At 35.8% G+C, this 13,675-nt stretch overlaps 1 long non-coding RNA gene across 1 annotated transcript in view; it reads right to left on the reverse strand.

The window, feature by feature from the left end:
• LOC110262205 overlaps positions 742–13,675 on the reverse strand; it is a 48,353-nt gene continuing 35,419 nt past the window's right edge. The window contains exon 4 of the long non-coding RNA XR_002346935.1: positions 742–1,122. This is a non-coding gene — a long non-coding RNA (uncharacterized LOC110262205). The remainder of the gene's footprint in view (positions 1,123–13,675) is intronic.

Genomic DNA, 13,675 nt, shown 5'->3' on the forward strand with positions numbered 1-13,675 from the left:
GAAAACATTATGCTTTTCACAGGAAACTTTACCAGAAAGCTTCTTCCAACATTCAAAGAATAGTTCATTATAAACATAGACAAATTTTTTTAAGAATTTCAAAACAGGAAAATCTCACTCATTGAATAAACTATACCTCATTATATAAGCTAAATCTGTGACATTAAGATAGGTAAGGAAAATATAAAAAATGGACTATCACAGGCCAATCTCAGTAATACACAAAAATAAAAAATTTCAGGCAAAATATTAGCATCCAAGTGTGGCAATGCATACAAAGTATAATATCTCATAACTAAGTAGGGTTTATTCTAGACATGAAAAGTTGATTCAGTATTAGAAAATGTATTAATATAATTTACCACACTAATAGCTTAGAAGAAGATATGATCAACTCAATACATGCAAAAAAAGTATTTGATATAATTTAGCATAGATTTTCATAATTCAAGGAAAAAACCAAGAATAGAATAAAATGCCCTTAAACTTATAAAGGACATCTGAGATATATATTTATTTAATATATAAATAATATACATATTATATATTTATATATATATATAAAACAAATCACATACTTTACGGTGAATATTAAAGCTTTTAAAACCAATATAAATATACCCACTCTCACCTTATTAACTCAAGAATTCAGTGAAAAACCTAGGCAGTGCAATATGACAAGAAAAAAGAAATAAGGGATTAAGATTAGAAAAAAAAAAAAAAAGACCTGTAGGTGATTATTGTCTACTTGGAAAATCAAAAAATAAATCCAAATAAATTATGAATAGTAGTAAGAAAGTTCAGTGAGTCTTCTAGATACAAAGTCAAAATCAACTGTATTTCTAAACATCAGCAACAAATTGAGAAAAACCATGTAATTTTCTAAATTGTTATTTACTACAGCAACAAAAATGACAAATTCTGCTAAAAATAAATTTATCAAGTTATATTCAAGAACTTTATGGAGCAAATCATAAAACGTTTTGAAATACATTAAATAAGTCCTATATAAATTAAAAGACATATTACTTTCATGATGTGAAATAGGAATTTCTACCAATAGTTCTGTTCTCTTCTTCCCCCTTGAAGCACTCCTCAGCATATGTAGTTTCTTCCACTTTTCTGAAAAAACAGAAGAGTTGGTAGAAGTTCCCATTTCATGGGCTAAGGAATTCAGTGGGGGAAAAACATTTCCCCCTGCTGATAAAATCCTGATTTGCTCACAATATCATTGGGTTTTTTTCTCTCCACCATGGCTGATCTCCTAAATTCACCTGGCTACTCAAAATGTGGGTCACAGACCAGATGTATCAACATTACCTCAAAGGTTTTTAGAAACACAGAACCCTAGACCTACCCCAGAATCATAGACCTAGTGAATTAGAATATGCATGTTAATCAGATCCCCAGGTGAGTTCTATGCATATTAAAGTTTGACAGGCATTCTCTAGGAGATCCTCCTATCAAGTCAGTCTGCTTGGCATTATGCTACTCTCTCAATCTTTCTCATCAGTGAGAATGCTCTAGTCCTGCAATGTCCAACAGAGAAACCACTAGCCAATTGTAGCTACTAAACAGTTGAGATGTGCTGTCAGTATAAAGTACACAATAGATCTCAACGAGTTAATACACAAAAGCAAATTAAAATATCTTATTTTTCATATTAAATAATGTTGAAATGATAATATTTTAAAGATACTGGGTTAAATAAAAAAATTTATTAAAATTAATGCCACCTGTTTCTTATTTTTATTGTGGCTACCAGAAAATTTTAAATTACACATGTGGCTTGTATTTGTGGCTCACATCATATTTTTACTGGCCAGCACTGCTCTAGACCCTGTCTTCTGCCTCCCTAGTTGAAACTTATGACTCACACACTCATCCCCAGGCTAATTAGCTTCCCAGCTGCAGTCTCATGATATTCACTCTTTGATACAACTACTAGTTCTCTAGTCTGACAAGCCTTGTGGTTATGTTGCTAATGCTCTGGTTAAAAAAAAAAAAAAAAAAAAAAATCCAAGCTTTTTTTTTTCTGAGAAGTTTAGGTTTTACTCTGATTTGGAAAAGGCTCATCAATAGGAGAAAAGGGATCAGGGCTCTGGTTCGGTCTATGTACTTAACATTCTTTACGACCTTGCCAAATAGCTGTATCTCTTGTTCCAACTCCTATATCTGAAAAGTGAGAGGTCTGAACTAGATAATCTTTAATATTCTGGAAACTAACACAAACAATAATCTTTTACCATCAACTCTCTGGCATGCACCTTCATTGTTACTCCAATTAAATTGTAGACTCCTTGAAGGCAGCCATTTTATCTTATTTTTATTTAGTTATTTTCAGCTTTACTGGGGGTATAAATGACAAATGAAACTGTAAGATATTTAAAAAGCACAATGATGACTTGATATACATATTCATTGTGATATTTACACATCCAAATTAACACATTCATCACCTCACATATTCACTTTTTTAATGAAAACATTAAGTTCTACTCTTTTAGCAAATTTTAATAATATCAATTGTTATAATACAGTGTTTTCAACTCTAGTCATCATGTTACACATCAGGCATTTTATCTTAAAGTTCCATTTCTAATCCCCACTGCTGTAACTGAATTTTGGGGAATCTCAACAATTGTCTCTGATGAGGATTTTGATGCCAAAGGACAAACCATTTATTCCAGTAGATCCAAGCTTTGGGAAAAAACCTGAGCTTCTACAAAAAAAAAAAAAAAAAAAAAAAAAGCAGAGACATAATCTAGAAGCAGCTGCATTTTGAGGTAAATCCCTCCTGCATATCTGTGTATGCACATTTGTTTTTAAAAGTTTGGCCATCTGACTGCAACCCAAGGAATCTTGGTTAAACATTTCTTTATGCAAAACAAAGAATGTTGAGTAGTTAAATATTTTACTTCTGAGGCTAAAAGGGAGTTATTTTTTTTTCCTCCCCTCTAAATGTTTAAGGTGGAAAACCAAGTATAAATATTCAAAAGATTTCCAGTCATGAAAATCTCATCGCCTAAGAAAAATAGTGGTAACCAACACTTTTGAATGGTTAATTCACTCAGTAACATGTATTACACATCTTCTATTATATTTGAAAGAGTCAAGAGTCTTTGCTGAGCATGTATGAAGAGATCTTGATAATACAGAGACAATGGAAGACCAGTCTCTTTTCTTAAGCATCTTACAACCTAGTTGAGGGAAATGGAACATACAAATTAGAGAAGACTAAATGGAAATTTACACAATAGAAAAGTAATCAATGACCATTTGTTGAGTTCCCCTTATAAGCATAGTGCATGGCAGGTACTCATAGGTACAAGGTGAATATTGGCACTCTCAACATAAATTCAAGTGCTAATGGCTCAAAGAGGATCAGATTAGCTTGAGTACTCAAGGGTTAAAGAATTGTTAGAAAAAGCAGGACACCAGGAAAGGACAAATGTGTGCCTGGCAGCAGGGCAGATGGCAGAACCTTCAGGTAGCAGCTCAGATTCCTTCTTCCACCAAAGAAGCCAGGATTGGTGAGAAACCACAGCAAGGGAAGTCAGTCATCTGAGGCCCACCAGTAGATCTGTGGTTTGTGGACCACCTGTGGGAGAATCACCTAGAGATCTTGCTAAAAATGCCTATTTCTCTGACCTGCTCCAGCACTATTACCTCAAAACCTTTGAAGGTGAACTGCAGAAATACGCACTGCAGGTGAGTCTCATGCACACCGAAGTTTCTGAACTGCTTACTGGATGAGAACAAGGGTGTTCAACTGATGCTGACCCGAGTTTCAGGCCTGTCTCCATAGGTTTGCCACTTTGCTCCCTTCTTTTGCTCAATCTCTCTAAGCCTTAGTTTCCCCATCTGTCAAATAAAAACTATAAATATCTACCTATAGTCTTGCTGTGAGGCTCAAATAATTAACAATCTAAGATGCTCAGGCATATAGTAAGCCCTCAATAAATGCAAGAGAAATTATGAGAAACTCATGATGAAGAATTCACCTATAGCCAATGCTAATATACTGTATAACTAAAATTTTGTTAAGAGGGTAAATGTCATGATATGTGTTCTGGAGAGGAAAGGAAATATTTCACTAAATGTGAACAGGTGAACAGACACAAGGAGGAAATGAAACAGAGGGAAATTCTAAAAGGGCAGAGTCAGAGGTCCAAGAAGGAACCTGGTCCCCCGACAACGTGTTTCCAGGGATTACCTCTACTTACCAACAACTGTCTATGGAAGAGGCCACTTTCACATTAACTCAAATGACCCTTATGATCACCCTATGAAGAAGGAATTTATTAAGACTTTAGGTCCTGAACAAAACCACACAGCTAGTAAGTCCCATGACACATCAAACAATAAATTCTGTCATAGTCACACTGGCAGAATCCAAATTGTGAGGCACCCAGCATAGCCTCTATGGACAGAGATGAGCCATAACTGCACCAAGCATGCCCTGGAATGAAGTTCTGAGACCAAAGGATACACACAGGCATTAGGGCTTGGGAATGTGGGGTCAGCAATGTATCCTATCACCTATTCTGCTAAGAACATTTCTTCCTGCCCCGAGCTGTTATTAGTAACCATAGAGATAGATAAATGGCAGATATTTATTTCCTGCTAAATTTATAGCAGTGGGGAAATCTAAACCATTGTTCTGTTACTCTGAAGTAATGATTTGCTGTTAGTGTTAAATGAAAGCACCATATTCTACAGTATCCGTGATAGAGGTATGTTGAGTTCAAAATCTAAATACAGAAACCAGAGCTCTGAAAGGATCACAGCCAGCCTGGGAAGGATATGTAATGAACACCTGTTGTGTTTGCCAGCACGCATTCCCTCTTCTTTTTTTTTTTTTTTTTTTTTTTTGCTGTTTAGGGCCGCACCTGCAGCATATGGAGGTTCCCAGGCTAGGAGTCCAATCAGAGCTATAGCTGCTGGCCTACTCCACAGCCACAGCCACGCAGGATCTCAGCCAGGATCTCAGCCGCATCTGTGACCTACATCACAGCTCACAGAAATGCCAGATCCTTAATCCACTGAGCGAGACCAGAATCAAACCTGCAACCTCATGGTTCCTAGTCGGATTTGTTTCCACTGCACCATGACAGGAACTCTACATTCCCTCTTCTGTACTAGCACGCAGTCTGATTTTCATTTGAGTACCACTTCTCCCCACCAAAATCCTTGTGTTCCTGACAGGGTTAACCCTCATTCCCAGATTCCAAGAATGGACACATGACCCAGGCTTGCTCAGTTAACATATATGCCCTGTCTCTAGTGACAAATCATTGGTTCAGGGATGGCAAGTGATCTGAATTGATCCAATCAAGAAATTGATCAGGGAGTTCCCATTATGGAGCAGCGGAAACCAATCTGACTAGTATCCATGAGGTCGCAGTTTTGATCCCTAGCCAATCCCCAGCCTCTCTCAGTGGTTCAAGGATACTGCTGTTGCATAAGCTGTGGTGTAGGTTGCAGACACAGCTTAGATCCCGAATTGCTGTGGCTGTGGTGTAGGCTGGCAGCTACAGCTCTGATTCGACCTCTAGCCCGGGAACTTCCATTATGTCTCTGGTGTGGCCCTTAAAAGCCAAAAAAAAAAAAAGAAAAAAAAAATCGACCAATCTGAGAGTCTGCACTGGAATAGCAGAAAAGATCTCTTGCTGGGATGAGATTTGCCAGGGATTAGCTGTATTTTCCAGGGCACACCTCATGGGGGATGTTGGCTGTGTTATTTGTACCTCTGGATCCTGCCATGTCAAAATTTCCACCCTACTCTTTCCAGATATGTGACCCAATAATTCTTATTCTTATTCTCTCTACCTCGCTCTATGTCTCTCCCCCCCCAAGCCTGTTTAAATTGGATTTTCATCACTTCAGAAAAAAAGTCCTGAGAGTAACATGTAATTCAAAGGCCACTGATGTTGTCACCAACTTACACTTAAGCATGGACTGATTTTTGTGAACATAGGACATGGATAATAAGAGAATTGGGATGAAGGAAAGAAAACTGATCCTTAACCATGGGCAGGACTAATGTACTAGGGAAAGAAAGAGGTTAAACAAAAACTAAGTGGAGCTAGAAACAATATAGTTTAGAGGCATAAGGAGAAAATCAAACTGGAATCTGATTTCTGAAAAATAGGAAAAAAAAAAAAAAAAAAAAACAAGAACAGAGGCTTATTCCCTAAACTAAGCTGGGGAGGAGCGGAGGAGGGGCTGCATTTTTTAAAGAAGCAAGGACACTAGAACAGGAATGAAAAAGGACAAAGCATTTCACTGTAGGACATGTGTGGAATAATTTTAAACAGGAAGAGGCATTAAAATGTAGGATTTTGCCTCAATATTTAAGTTAGGCAGTTAATTCAGTTTGTTATTTGATGGAGAAATTTAGAAAACCTATCTGAAATTATTATCACTAGTAAATATCCCATGTTCACATGTATTAGGAGAGTTGGGAAAATAGCCAGCACAAAATTCATAATGCTTGAATGCATTCATAATCAAGACTCCATGCTGACAGACAAAAGCATAAACAATTTAAGCATATAATTCCATTTTAATACAAAAACATTAACCCCCTAAATATTCTCAAGCAAAGAAAGAGTTTCTGTCCCAATTAGATTTTATAATTCCACCTGATTCAGTAGTATATTCTATTAATTTTCTTCATGAGAAGCAATTAATAGATTATATAATTCCATGCATTTCTGCAAGTACCACACAATTGAACTAAAATAGATTAAATACCAGAAGAGTGAGAGGAGCAAGCCATTTACTTGGTTAATCCTTTCCAACCAGGAGTCTTATTCAAGGACTAATTGTAGCTAAATGACATGAAATGACTTATATATAAAGGACAAGGACTTAATTACAACAGAAGATATGAAGGAAAAGATATTGAAATGAAAGAGGAATTATAAATAAAGAACTCAGATAATTAGGATGGCAAATGGAAAAACACATTAGAACAATGGTGAAATTTCATCATATCTCATGCAAATCCTTAAACTCCAGGTATGTTTGCTTTATAAACTTAGGAGTGACTTAAAGGTGCAGCAGAAGTTCTTGTATAATCATTCTAAGTGACTGTATTAACTTCTGCAGTTATTATTTCAAGCAAATTAAGAACTGGGCATCAGTTTGGGGTTTCCCACTGGCTGATGCAGAAACAGACTGCATGTGTTTTCCTCTCTGGTCATTGATTCCAGTGTATGTTATCTGTGCTGCTTAGAGCCCTGTACATGCTGTCTTATTTATAGTCATCTGTTTATAGGGCCAATGCTTCCCCAGAGTATAAATCCTTCCAGAGCTGAAACCACGTCTTTTCTTCATTACCATTTATGCTGCTCTGGTATAATACTGAACAAAAAGAACCCTTGGCAAGAGCAAACTAATGTCTCCCTTTTAATTCATAACCAGTATGGTATTTTTTGCTGATTAAGTTAAAGCAATAATTTTAAAACTAGTTCGACATTGATGTTTTGGTACACTAACATTAGGAATATACCTGCGAACTATATCGTGAGTGTGTGTGTGTGTGTGTGTGTGTGTGTGTGTGTAGCATCTGATTTTATTTTTTTAATGATTTTTATTTTTTCCATTATAGCTGGTTTACAGTGTTCTGTCAATCTTCTACTGTACGGCAAAATGACCCAGTCACACATACATATATATTTTTTTTTCTCACATTATACTCCATCATAAGTGACTAGATATAGTTCACAGTGCTATACAGCAGGATCTCATTGCTTATCCATTCCAAAGGCAAGAGTTTGCATCTATTAACCCCAAATTCCAAGGCCATCCCATTCCCTCCCTCCCCCTTGGTAATCACAAGTCTGTTCTCCAAGTCCCTGAATTTATTTTCTGTGGAAAGGTTTATTTGTGCCATATATTAGATTCCAGATACAAGGGATATCATATGGTATTTGTCTCTTTCTGACTTACTTTGCTTAGTTATGAGAGTCCCTAGTTCCATCCATGTTGCTGCAAATGGCATTATCTTGTTCTTTTTATGGCTGAGTAGTATTCTATTGTGTACATATACCACATCTTAATCCATTCATCTGTCGATGGACATTTGGGTTGTTTCCATGTCTTGGCTATTGTGGATAGTGCCACAATGAACATATGGGTGCATGTGTCTTTTTCAAGAAAAGTTTTGTTTGGATATATGCCCAAGAGTGGGATTTCTGGGTCATAGGGTAGTTCTATATTTAGTTTTCTAAGGTACCTCCATACTGTTTTCCATAGTGGTTGTACTGACATTCCCACCAACAGTGTAGGAGGGTACCCTTTTCTCCACACCCTCTCTAGCATTCGTTATTTGTGGACTTACTAATGATGGCCATTCTGATAGATGTGAGGTGGTACCTCATAGTAGTTTTCATTTGCATTTCTCTAATAATCAGGGATATTGAGCATTTTTTCACGTGCTTATTGGCCATCTGTACATTTTTATATACAGTTATTATAATCCAAGATAAGATGAGAGGACAATTCCCTGAAAAAATGAATAAAACCAGGATCAAAGAAATTTTGATATTCTATATGGACTTGTTATACTTTTAGTATAATTTTTAGTAATGTAAAATTTTGGTTTATTGCATATATGTTTTTTAATGGTTATTAGTAATTACAATATTTTAATACTATTTTACTATTATTATCATTACAGTATTCAGTGCTATCTAAATAGCAGCAGTATTTTCATTCCAATAAATAAATAATTTCAATAAATCTCAATAAATAAATGAAAGGGTATTGCGATTTCAATCCATCTAGTCCCAAGGAAATCCATGAAGGACGAGGAGACTGTAAAGCCAAGTACTACAACACAAAGTTTATCTGAATTGAGAGCATAAACAGAAACATCATCATCTGGTGTAAAACAGATCCAAAAAAGTGATGAAAAATCATCAATTGCAGTCTACACAACTAATAAACCCCCAATTTGGCTTTATTTACATCCCACTGATATGAGACATTCCACCTGGATGCTTCATAAAAAATTGACTCCATCACCCTTCCATGGGGTAGCAGACTTGGGAGCCAGACGGCTCGAGTTCAATCAGCAAGCTGCCTAACCCCGCTCTGCCTCTTTGCCACCTGGGTAACGTGATTAGTATGAAATGCTATATAAATATTTAGTAAACAGATACAATCTTTTGCAAAGCCATAGCCTCCCAAGGGCTCACTACCTTCCTGCTTTCTTTTATTTTCTTCTGAATACCCAGTTCTTTCTTGCTTCAGAGCTTTCACCTCCTTATTGGCTTGTCATTTCCTTCTATTTTTATCCCCTGAGGCCACCAGACTTCCCAAAGTGATAACATTTGTACAACATCCAAATTTTTCCCACAATGGCTTCCATCTCAGTAGAGTTTAGAGAGAGAGCAGGAGGCTATCAACAAAGTAGGTACTGTCCTCAATTACCATTAATATGATGCCATAAGAAATTGAGAAGTCATACAGTCCTGGATCTCCACTCATTGGCCAAGATATCCTGGGACAGTCACTTAATTCCCCCAAACAGCATTTTTCTCTCTACAATTGAAGTAAAGGTCATTACTCGCCTTTTAAGGTTCATAAAAGGATTTCACGAGGTGATAAATGTGGAATGGCCCTATATGCCAATGGGGAGTTACAATTTGGTGTTTTTATTATTAGTAGTAATAGTAATTGTTGCTATTCTGTCCACAGGATAAGGACTAGAGCTCAAGTACATCATTGCTCAGTTAAACATCAGTCTTTAGACAAATACATTTCATTCTAGTTTGTTGTAGTTGATTAGCTGTAATCCTTTGTGAAACAACGAAAAATCATGCTGGTTGTAGACAGTTCCTAGGTGCTATGCTGTCATAGACCTGGACTCTGTCACCCTAGACAGCTTAATAAAGGCAGTCATTTGGTAATGCAACTGGAATGTGTTGGGTATGTTTTCTTTTCTTAAAAATTTCCTCATACCTGACAAATTAAAAAAAATGTACCCCAAGACAAATAATAAAGGAAGAAGGGAAGTAAAAAATTTTTGAAGGCTTACTATGTGCCAAACACTAAGGAAAAAAATCAAGTTCAAGCACAGCTTTCATGGCCCAAAAGCCAGGACCAGAAGTTGGCAGAACTTTCCAAAGGTTAAAGCAAAGTTACAGAAACTGTGGCCTATTTTATATGTTTTTCATTTAACAAATTAATGCCTTTGAGAGGAAAAAAAATCCAACACACTTTAATTGTACTATGCATAAGATAATTTCTTTAATATCAATTCAAAGTGCACCCCAGGGAATGTGGTCTGATGACCGGTCCAATGACTCAGAAAGGTGAGTAATGAATAACTTCTGTCTTTAATTTGGCATGTCCTGGTAACTGTAGGTATACCCCCACTTGGAGATAACAGCAAAGCCTTAATTTGTGCACGTGAAGCATGAGCCAGCAATGCTTCGGCCCCACCTTGGGATGGGCTTGGTTCAAAGCAGGATGTTTTAACCCAACACTTTGATGCAGCCATTTGATGTCAAACCACCTTTCAACATGTAAAATCACCATCTTTTCAAAAACTTAAAAGAGATATTCCCTACTGGTGTTGGATTCGGGTATTATGGGGCCTAAGTCTTATATCTGAAGGAAAAGAATAAGTTTATTATGAAAATTAGTATTTATTTAATATGAGGATAAAAAAACATATAGCAAACTACAAATCTGAAAAATCTGCAAAAGTGCAAACATCAAAAAAAAAAAAAACAGAAAAAAAAATAGTTTGTATTAACCACCTAACAGACCTCTAAGGAACCCTTTCCTATGTTTTTTGACTGTATACTTCTTGACCATCCATTCATATGTCAATGATTTTGTAATATCAGTCCTTAGAATAGAAAGTCCTATTTTCCAGCATCATCAAAATTTGTTTTTAATTACTGATAGTTCAGAAAAGTTGTTGATAGTTACTGATAGTTCAGCATTATAATTTGTTACTGGCAAATACACATACATTCTTAGGATTATTGTCAAATAATGAAAAACTACAAACTTTCATATATTAAAGTTTCTTTGATATGTGAGCTACAAGATTTCAGGGCATCTCAAGTTTTCTTATGCAGTGAACAATCTTAAATGCTCTTTGAATGGACAGAACTTAACTCATAAATGAACTTGTTATAATAAGATTTATCTTATCACTGTTGATGTCAGTATTTAATTTTAAGTAAGAAATGTAAATATTTCCAAATACATCCGTGTAATTTAGTAATACCTTGAGATTCATAAAACAGGTAACTTTACAAAGACATATAGTACTACAAAGCTTGTTGTACTGCTACATATGTGTGTCCTACACACACAGTAATTTTGATCAGTTCCCTTCTGAAAGATTTCTGAAATATTTCTAAATGTATCAAATACATTATCAAGTATATTTCTAACAGCAAAGAACTTCTGGTTTTTTATTTTTATTAGAGTATAGCTGATTTACAGTGTTGTGTCAATTTCTGTTCTACAGCATATTGATGAGGCGCTGATGAGGACTGAATGATTCACTTTCAGTTTTGTATGCCTAATGATTGGAAGACTTTTCCAGACTGGCTTCTGGCTCCGTGTATTTCAAACCATGTTTCTTCTCTACACTCACAACCTTGCAATGTTAGAAACTACAGCTCACTCTCCTGTCACTATGCAAGCTCTGGCCTTACAACTTTGTGTCATATGCTGGTGAATCAAAGCCATGGATGGTAGGAGTGGGCCTCGAAGTAATTTCTATACCAAAGAAGCTAGCTGAATAGTTCTACATGGATGTGACCGCAAACAAGGTAAATATATCTCTCGGACCTAAACATAAATGGATCCACAACTCAACTTTTCTGTAGCCTGTTCTCCAAAAGGCCTGTGACAACCCCATTTTAAACAAGAGGAAAAACAGAGAAGGTGAGAATGAAAAACAGAAATCAGCCTTCAATAACTAAAGTTAAAATATTTTACTTTTACCAATTTTATAAAAGCAAATGACTATATCTACATATTACTAAGGCCCTCCCAGGGCTTTTGAAGGGGCCCACAGACATGGGAAGGCCTTTTAGTTTATGCTTCAACATTTTGTAGTGAATCAAGTTTATGCCTTGATCCTGACTTTTACTCCATCCCTCACCTCAAACTTAATCATGGAAAATTTTCCTCTTTTAAAATTTTATTTCTGTATGACTTGAATATAGAATATATCATTCTGTATGAATAATTTTTAAAACAGAAAAAAATTGTATGAATTTTTTAAGTCCACTGGAATTGATAGCCTGTTTCCCCAACCTCCATTTTGAAAGAGCTTAGTAATTAGTAAGAAATCTATACCTAATGAACTGCTGAAAAAACTATTAGAAACTCAACTGGGTGTTTTCTGTTAATCTGGAGAATATGAAATCCTATTTTGCTGCAAAATATACTCTTCCTATTCCAACCTCCACCTTGCCCACTGAATAATACAGTCCCACTCAAATAGGGTTATAGAATCAATAAGTCAATTTAAACATGTTCGTCTTATAGGTTTTCAAGTGAAAAGACAGAGGGAGTACCTCAATTAAATGAATACATCTATGTACTGATTAAAAGCAATGATAATGACAACTGTCATTTTTTTTTATTTTTTATTTTCCCACTGTACAGCAACAACTGTCATTTAGAAATAAATCCAAGATATTAAGATACAGATGAAGCAAGTGATTTCTCAGAAAAAGAGCAGCCTCCTGACCTAGAATGATGAGTGGCTGTTTCTGAGATTGGCAGGTTTAGTGAGATTATGACTGCTTTTTCCATGTAGTTTTATCAGCCATTTGGAACCATATTTCCACACCATCCCTCTCCCAACCTTGATAATAAGCCATCCCTGATTTCATCTTATCCTTAAATCCCTACCCCAGGAAGTATAGGCTGGAGATGAAGTGGAGTTCAAAAACTAGACAAATCTTATTCATGTATTACTCATAATTAAAACATAAACTTTTAGGATTTATTTTTCAGACTATATAAAAATATTTCCACCTCAATATCACTAAATCAAATGACTACATGCTAACATCAAGAACCTTAGTGAATTAAATTATGAAGCAAAAGTCATAGAGGTCTATGCACATCCTTACTAAATTTCTAAGGAATAAACTGATCTCCATGTTGCACAGTATTTCTAGGTACAACACTATAAAATGTTTCTATAACTCTACCATCACTTTTCATTCCTTAGCAGCTTATTTTATGGATGTGTCTCAACAGCTATTTTCAATAGAAGTTCATTTTAAAGAGCTTAAAAAGCATACTCTCCCTTTCCATTTTGATGTCAGATTATAAAATAAAGCAGCCGACAGTAACTATCTCATTCTGGGGTGGTTTGGGACCGAAATTTTTCCTTACTAGGAAAGAAGAGCCTTAAATGCCAGAGGAACATTTCCTGGTAAGAGCGAGCTAAAGAAATTCCCGATTTTACCAAGGTATGAAGCTAGGCCTTCACATATCATACATACCCCCATTTCAGGGCCCCTGTGCTGAGTCAGCACAGTGACATTTGGTTAAATAGATCCATAAACAATCCCTTGACACCTGTTTGCTTAATCTGATCTTTATTGCAGTGGATATCTCTAAGACTAGGCATTCATTTATTTAGCCATCAAAGAATGATGACTTCTTTTGTGCT

This window comes from Sus scrofa, chromosome 1, assembly GCF_000003025.6.
Source record: "Sus scrofa isolate TJ Tabasco breed Duroc chromosome 1, Sscrofa11.1, whole genome shotgun sequence".
Lineage (NCBI taxonomy): Eukaryota > Metazoa > Chordata > Mammalia > Artiodactyla > Suidae > Sus > Sus scrofa.